The sequence below is a fragment of the Meriones unguiculatus genome, chromosome 10, assembly GCF_030254825.1.
Source record: "Meriones unguiculatus strain TT.TT164.6M chromosome 10, Bangor_MerUng_6.1, whole genome shotgun sequence".
Taxonomy (NCBI): Eukaryota; Metazoa; Chordata; class Mammalia; order Rodentia; family Muridae; genus Meriones; species Meriones unguiculatus.
Genome location: NC_083358.1, coordinates 114,153,603 through 114,159,650, shown reverse-complemented (window position 1 = coordinate 114,159,650; position 6,048 = coordinate 114,153,603). Strand labels below are relative to the sequence as shown.

Genomic DNA, 6,048 nt, shown 5'->3' with positions numbered 1-6,048 from the left:
GGAGGTCCCTGGGTAAGATGATCAATCCTCATTCAGAAAGGTAAACAGGATAGACACTGGAAGAGGGAGAAAATAGAGAACAGGACAGGAGCCTACCACAGAGGACCTCAGGGTATTGAAGGAGATGCTGAGACTCATAGCCAAACTTTGGGCAGAGTACATGGAATCTTATAAAACAAGGGGGTGATAGAAAGACCTGGAGGGGACAGGAGCTCCACAAAGAGAGCAATAGACCCAAGAAATCTGGGCCTAGGGGTCTTTTCTGAGACTGATACTGCAACCAAGGAACATGCATGGAGATAACCTAGAACCCCTGGACAGATGTAGCCCATGGCAGCTCAGTCTCCAAGTAAGTTCTCTTGTAAGGAGAGCAGGGGCTGTCTCTGACATGAACTCAGTGGCTGGCTCTTTGGTCACCTCCCCCTAAGGGGTGAAGCATCCTTACCAGGCCACAGAGGAAGACAATGCAGCCAGTCCTGATGAGATCTGATAGGCTAGGGTCAGATACAAGGGAGGAGGACCTCCCCTATCAGTGGACTTGGGGAGGGGGATGGGAAGAGAAAAGGGATGGAGGGGGGATTGGGAATGGACAAGGGAGGGGGTTCAGCTGAGATACTAAGTGAATAAATTAAAAAAGAAAAAATATAAAAGAGTGTGGGGAGCCGAGACTCAGATGCCACTAGCTGGCGCTGACATCTCGCCCTCAAAACTTAAACCTCCAGGGTGCATGCGTAGATGCGTATACACGCTAAAGATTGCGTGAGCACGCTAAGGATTGCGTAGGCACGCCGGTAAGAGTGAGCAGCCAACCAGGGTATTGACACGTCACAAGGCCGCTAGCATAATGGTCCTAGTCATCAGGCGGGGTAAAAGTAAGCAGCCAGTCAGGGTATTCACACGTCACTCAGGTGCGACCCGGGCTTATATAAACAGCGCTACTCCGGGGCCCGCCCCTTCCTTCGATCTCTTCCTTCCCCGTTTCCCCGCCCGGGGCCGCGGCCCTCGGGAAGCCGCCCGCGCCCACGAGGTGGCCGGGCGGCCTCTCTCTCCCCTCTTCATCGCGTGACTAATAAAGTTTACTGCGGAAGGATTCCTGTGGTCGCGTGCGTTTCTGCCGGCGAAACATTCACGCGGCGGCTCCCAACATCTGGTGCTGAAACCCCGGAACATTGCTGGGTAAGGAGGGCCCCCTTTAGCGGGGAGGAATTCAGAACCGCAACATTAAGGTTTGTCCTGAAAGACATGTTCGATCTCGACTTATCCCGTTTCTCATTTCGGCTAGCAGAAGCCCTTATGGCCTTCTCTGCTGTGATAGCCGCCATAGCTTTCCTTTTTTTGGTCTCGTGCAAACTCAAGGACTGCCTCGGGAGAAAGAGGAGTAGCAGGAGATTAAGGATAGGGGGGTTGCAAGACAACATGCCAGAATCAGGACGTGAGATGAGGTTAAGGGTCCCAATGGATAGAGATAGGGACGTCTCTAAGAAAAAAGGCCCTTCTGTGGACGTTAAAGCCACGGAAGAGAGAGGTCAGGGAAAGGACGCCCTGGTAATAAGAGGTAAAAGAAAAGGAAAAAACTCAATAAAAAGGCCTCTTTATCCAATAAGATTAAAATTCCCGCTAAATGCCTGGGCGCAGCCATCTTGGCTTTCATCAGAGGCTTCCACGTGGCTGGCAACTGGGCGCAGCCATCTTGGCTTTGGGAAAAATGGGCGGGACCTTGGGTATGTCAGCGGTCCCCACGTGGCCGGCGCCATCTTTGATTCAGGCTAGGAGGCCCCTGCCTCCCATGTGCTCTCCATATAATTCATTTAAAAGACTGGTGATTGTTCATTACAAAATGTTTTTATGCTCTTTTAAGAAAAAAAAAAAAATTCTAGCTAATAGGTTTGATATGGCTAAAATAATTTTTACAGTTTAAAATTGTTCTGTTAAGCAGTTAATTTTAAAGCTTGTTTAATCATTAAAGAATTTTGGTTGTGGGGGATTATAGATGCTCCACAGTGTTTACTGTATCAGCAACACCTGGTGGCTGTACTTGGTGTTGTCAGTCGCAGCCTGCTAATGCTAACACATGGCCTGCCGCCATAATGGTTCAGCAATTAAAGGCACGTAAAGCTGTAGTTTGGCTGCCATGTTTGTTTAGGGTTTCCAGCTAAGTTTAGGGTTTCCAGCTGAGTTCAGTTACACGTGGCCAGCCACCATACTGGTCCGGAGATAAAGAGGGTAAAGCTATGAGTTTGCCACCATTCTGTTCAGGTACTGTTCAATTTTATTTAAAGATTCCTTCTGCTAAATTAAAGCCCCTATTTGATATTTTGGAAGGGGATGTTCATATTTCTTCACCCAGAGCCTTAACACCGGCTGCAAGCCACGCTCTGCGAGTGGTAGAAAATGCTTTACAGGATGCCCAATTAAAACGTGTAGATAAAACTAAGGCCTTTGACCTGTGTGTCATTAAAACTAAACATTTGCCAACTGCTGTATTATGGCAAGGTGGGTCCTTAGTGTGGGTTCATCCCAATGCCTCTCCTACAAAAATTATTAAATGGTATCCGGATGCAGTCGCTCAACTCGCACTTCGTGGGTTAAAAACAGCCATTACATACTTTGGGAAGGAGCCAAAGTCTTTAATAGTGCCTTATACAGCTCATCAAGTTCAGGTATTAACTGCTACCTCTGATATTTGGGCGGTGCTGGTTACCTCTTTTAGTGGTTCAATTGATAATCATTACCCAAAACATCCTATTTTGCAATTTGCCTTAACTCAGGAGGTAGTCTTCCCGCATGTAACGTCCCAAAAGCCACTTCGGGATGGACTGGTAGTCTATACAGATGGGTCAAAAACAGGAATAGGAGCTTATGTGGTTAATAATAAAGTTATTTCTAAGCAATATCATGAGACCTCGCCTCAAATTGTGAAATGTTTAGTAGTGTTAGAAGTTTTGAAAAAATTTCCAGGTCCCTTAAATATTGTTTCTGATTCTAGTTATGTGGTAAATGCAACCAAAATCTTAGAGGCTGCTGGATTAATTAAAGCGTCTAGCAAGCTTGCAAAAATTTTTCAAAAGATTCAGTTTGCCTTAATTACCAGAAGATACCCTGTTTTTATTACACATATCAGGGCTCATTCCGGTCTACCGGGGCCCATGTCCCGTGGAAACGACCTGGCAGATAGAGCCACAAAGATGATTACATTTGCCCTCCTTTCAAATTTAGAATTGGCTAAGGAGTTTCATAAAAGATTTCATGTTACAGCTGAGACATTGCGTAATCGATTTAACATAACTAGAAAGGAAGCTAGAGATATTGTTACCCAATGTCAAAATTGCTGTCAGTTCTTACCTGTGCCTCATGTTGGGATTAATCCCAAAGGAATCTGTCCACTACAAGTGTGGCAGATGGATGTCACCCACATTTCATTTTTTGGTAAACTTCAATACTTGCATGTTTCTGTTGATACTTGCTCTGGAGTTATGTTTGCTTCTCCCCTGACTGGAGAAAAGGCAGCCCATGTTATTCAACATTGCCTGGAGGCATAGAGTGCCTGGGGAAAGCCCAAAATTCTAAAAACTGACAATGGGCCAGCCTATACTTCTCAAAAATTTAAACAGTTTTGTCATCAGATGAAAATAACCCATCTCACAGGGCTCCCCTACAACCCCCAAAGCCAGGGCATCATTGAACGTGCTCACCGCACCCTAAAATCCTATTTAATAAAACAAAGGGGAGGAGTCCAGGAGGCTCTGCCCTCAGTGCCACGAGTGACGGTTTCACTGGCACTCTTCACTCTCAATTTTTTAAATTTGGACAGTCAAGGCCATTCGGCTGCTGATCGCCACTGTTCAGGGCCTAACAGGCCCAAGGAGATGATTATATGGAAGGATGTCTTAACTGGACAGTGGAAAGGCCCGGATCCTATTTTAATAAGATCCAGGGGAGCTGTCTGTGTTTTTCCACAGGAAGAAAACAATCCATTCTGGGTACCGGAGCGCCTCACGCAAAAGCTCGTGACTGCTGAAGATGATCTTCCAACAAACACACCTGCTACTGCTGAAAGAATCAAGGACAGCGAGGAGGACCACTAATTCTACTCGAGTGGATTCATTGCCCACAGACTGGCTTTACCCTGGGTTTCTTCTGCCTTTTCTTACTTCAGATTGGGTGGGGGTCGGAATGTTTGGTGTAGCATTGTGTCGTGGCTTAGTGTTTTTTACTCTGGTTGTTCTGCAAACTCTATACCCAAAACAAACGTGACTAGGTCGCAATCGCGCAAGCACTAGCACCCTTGGAACAAGGATCGTCTCCCAAAAATTTGGTTATCCGTGTTAAAAAATTAAAACAGACTGTGACACTCAGTCGATGCACCTCAGGGGTTTCACCCATTGCACTGAGTCGATGAGTGATCCAGGTTAATGTTGCCTTTGCCTAAACGGTTATGGTACCTAGACAGGAGGGTGACAGCTCTTGCACTCCCTGGAATTTTATTCCATTGCACGGGAATGAGTGTCACCTCCTTTTAAAAATCTTCTCCCCTAGCCCCTGCACCCAGAGGACTTGTTTCCATTGCACCTGGTGGGGTAAGGGAGTAATCTAAAGCTTTTGATCGCTTACTCCCCAAAGAAGGAGTTTGCTTGATCGAGCTTAGGGCCCTCTTGTACCGTGCTTATAGGCTTTTAGGCAGTTTTCATTTATTTATTTATAACAAAAAGGGAGATGTGGGGAGCCGAGACTCAGATGCCACTAGCTGGCGCTGACATCTCGCCCTCAAAACTTAAACCTCCAGGGTGCATGCGTAGATGCGTATACACGCTAAAGATTGCGTGAGCACGCTAAGGATTGCGTAGGCACGCCGGTAAGAGTGAGCAGCCAACCAGGGTATTGACACGTCACAAGGCCGCTAGCATAATGGTCCTAGTCATCAGGCGGGGTAAAAGTAAGCAGCCAGTCAGGGTATTCACACGTCACTCAGGTGCGACCCGGGCTTATATAAACAGCGCTACTCCGGGGCCCGCCCCTTCCTTCGATCTCTTCCTTCCCCGTTTCCCCGCCCGGGGCCGCGGCCCTCGGGAAGCCGCCCGCGCCCACGAGGTGGCCGGGCGGCCTCTCTCTCCCCTCTTCATCGCGTGACTAATAAAGTTTACTGCGGAAGGATTCCTGTGGTCGCGTGCGTTTCTGCCGGCGAAACATTCACGCGGCGGCTCCCAACAAAAGAGAGCAAAAGGACATCGTAAGAATCAGTATTTGACAACAGAGGCTTTGCTTTGAAGTCTTATCGAAATTGGGGTTTTGAACTTAGACTTTAGAGCTTCATGCATGGTCTCCACAAAATGAAACTTGGTAGAGTCTGTACAGAGATCTTACAGAATAAAGTTTCCAATGCTAGTCAAGCTGCTTTGTAATATTCTAGATTCAGAAAACCTAAATGGCTGTGCCATCATGTGCAGCATAGCTGCTTCTTCGTAGTTATTTCTCTATCTATGATAAACTTCACTCAAAATGAATATCATTGCACTCATATATCAGAAAGTCTATATAGAAAGAAAGAATAAAATTTGTTCATTCAGAAATTATACCCAGGGCCAATAGACAGAAACTTAAGAAGTTTCTACTGAGAAACACAGACTTATTAATTGAGTTTTTAATGATCAGAAGGGTGGACCACAGGAAGAACTACCTGGGTAATCTTACATTCTCTAGCACTGGAGCAATCCCAGCATATGCCCTTGGCCTAGAAAAGGAGGTTTTAGAATTGTCAACTCCCTTAAGAATTTTTAGCTTTAACACATTTAGAGTTATTATCTTCTATCTCATTTCTATAATTCTGAGCATAGCCAATATGTCATCCAAGGGAAGCTTGCTCCTTAGGTCTGAAAGATTGACTTTCCTACCATCCTACATATTAAGTTGCCTACAAAATATTATCTATTTACTAGGATTAAAGACATAAGAATTACTAGAAATTAAGAGCCAGAAATATATAGGAGATCTTAATGTGTTTTCAAGAAGACAGGCAAGATCTTGAATGAACTCGAAATATGTGTAATTTTT

General features: G+C 45.7%; 1 long non-coding RNA gene across 1 annotated transcript; it reads left to right on the top strand.

Annotated features, from left to right (window-relative positions):
• Positions 1-655: 655 nt before the first annotated feature.
• Positions 656-5,152, top strand: LOC132656991 (uncharacterized). Its single transcript, XR_009594836.1, has 2 exons — positions 656-1,176; positions 3,960-5,152. It is a non-coding gene; the product is annotated as an uncharacterized LOC132656991 (long non-coding RNA).
• The last annotated feature ends 896 nt before the right edge of the window (positions 5,153-6,048 follow it).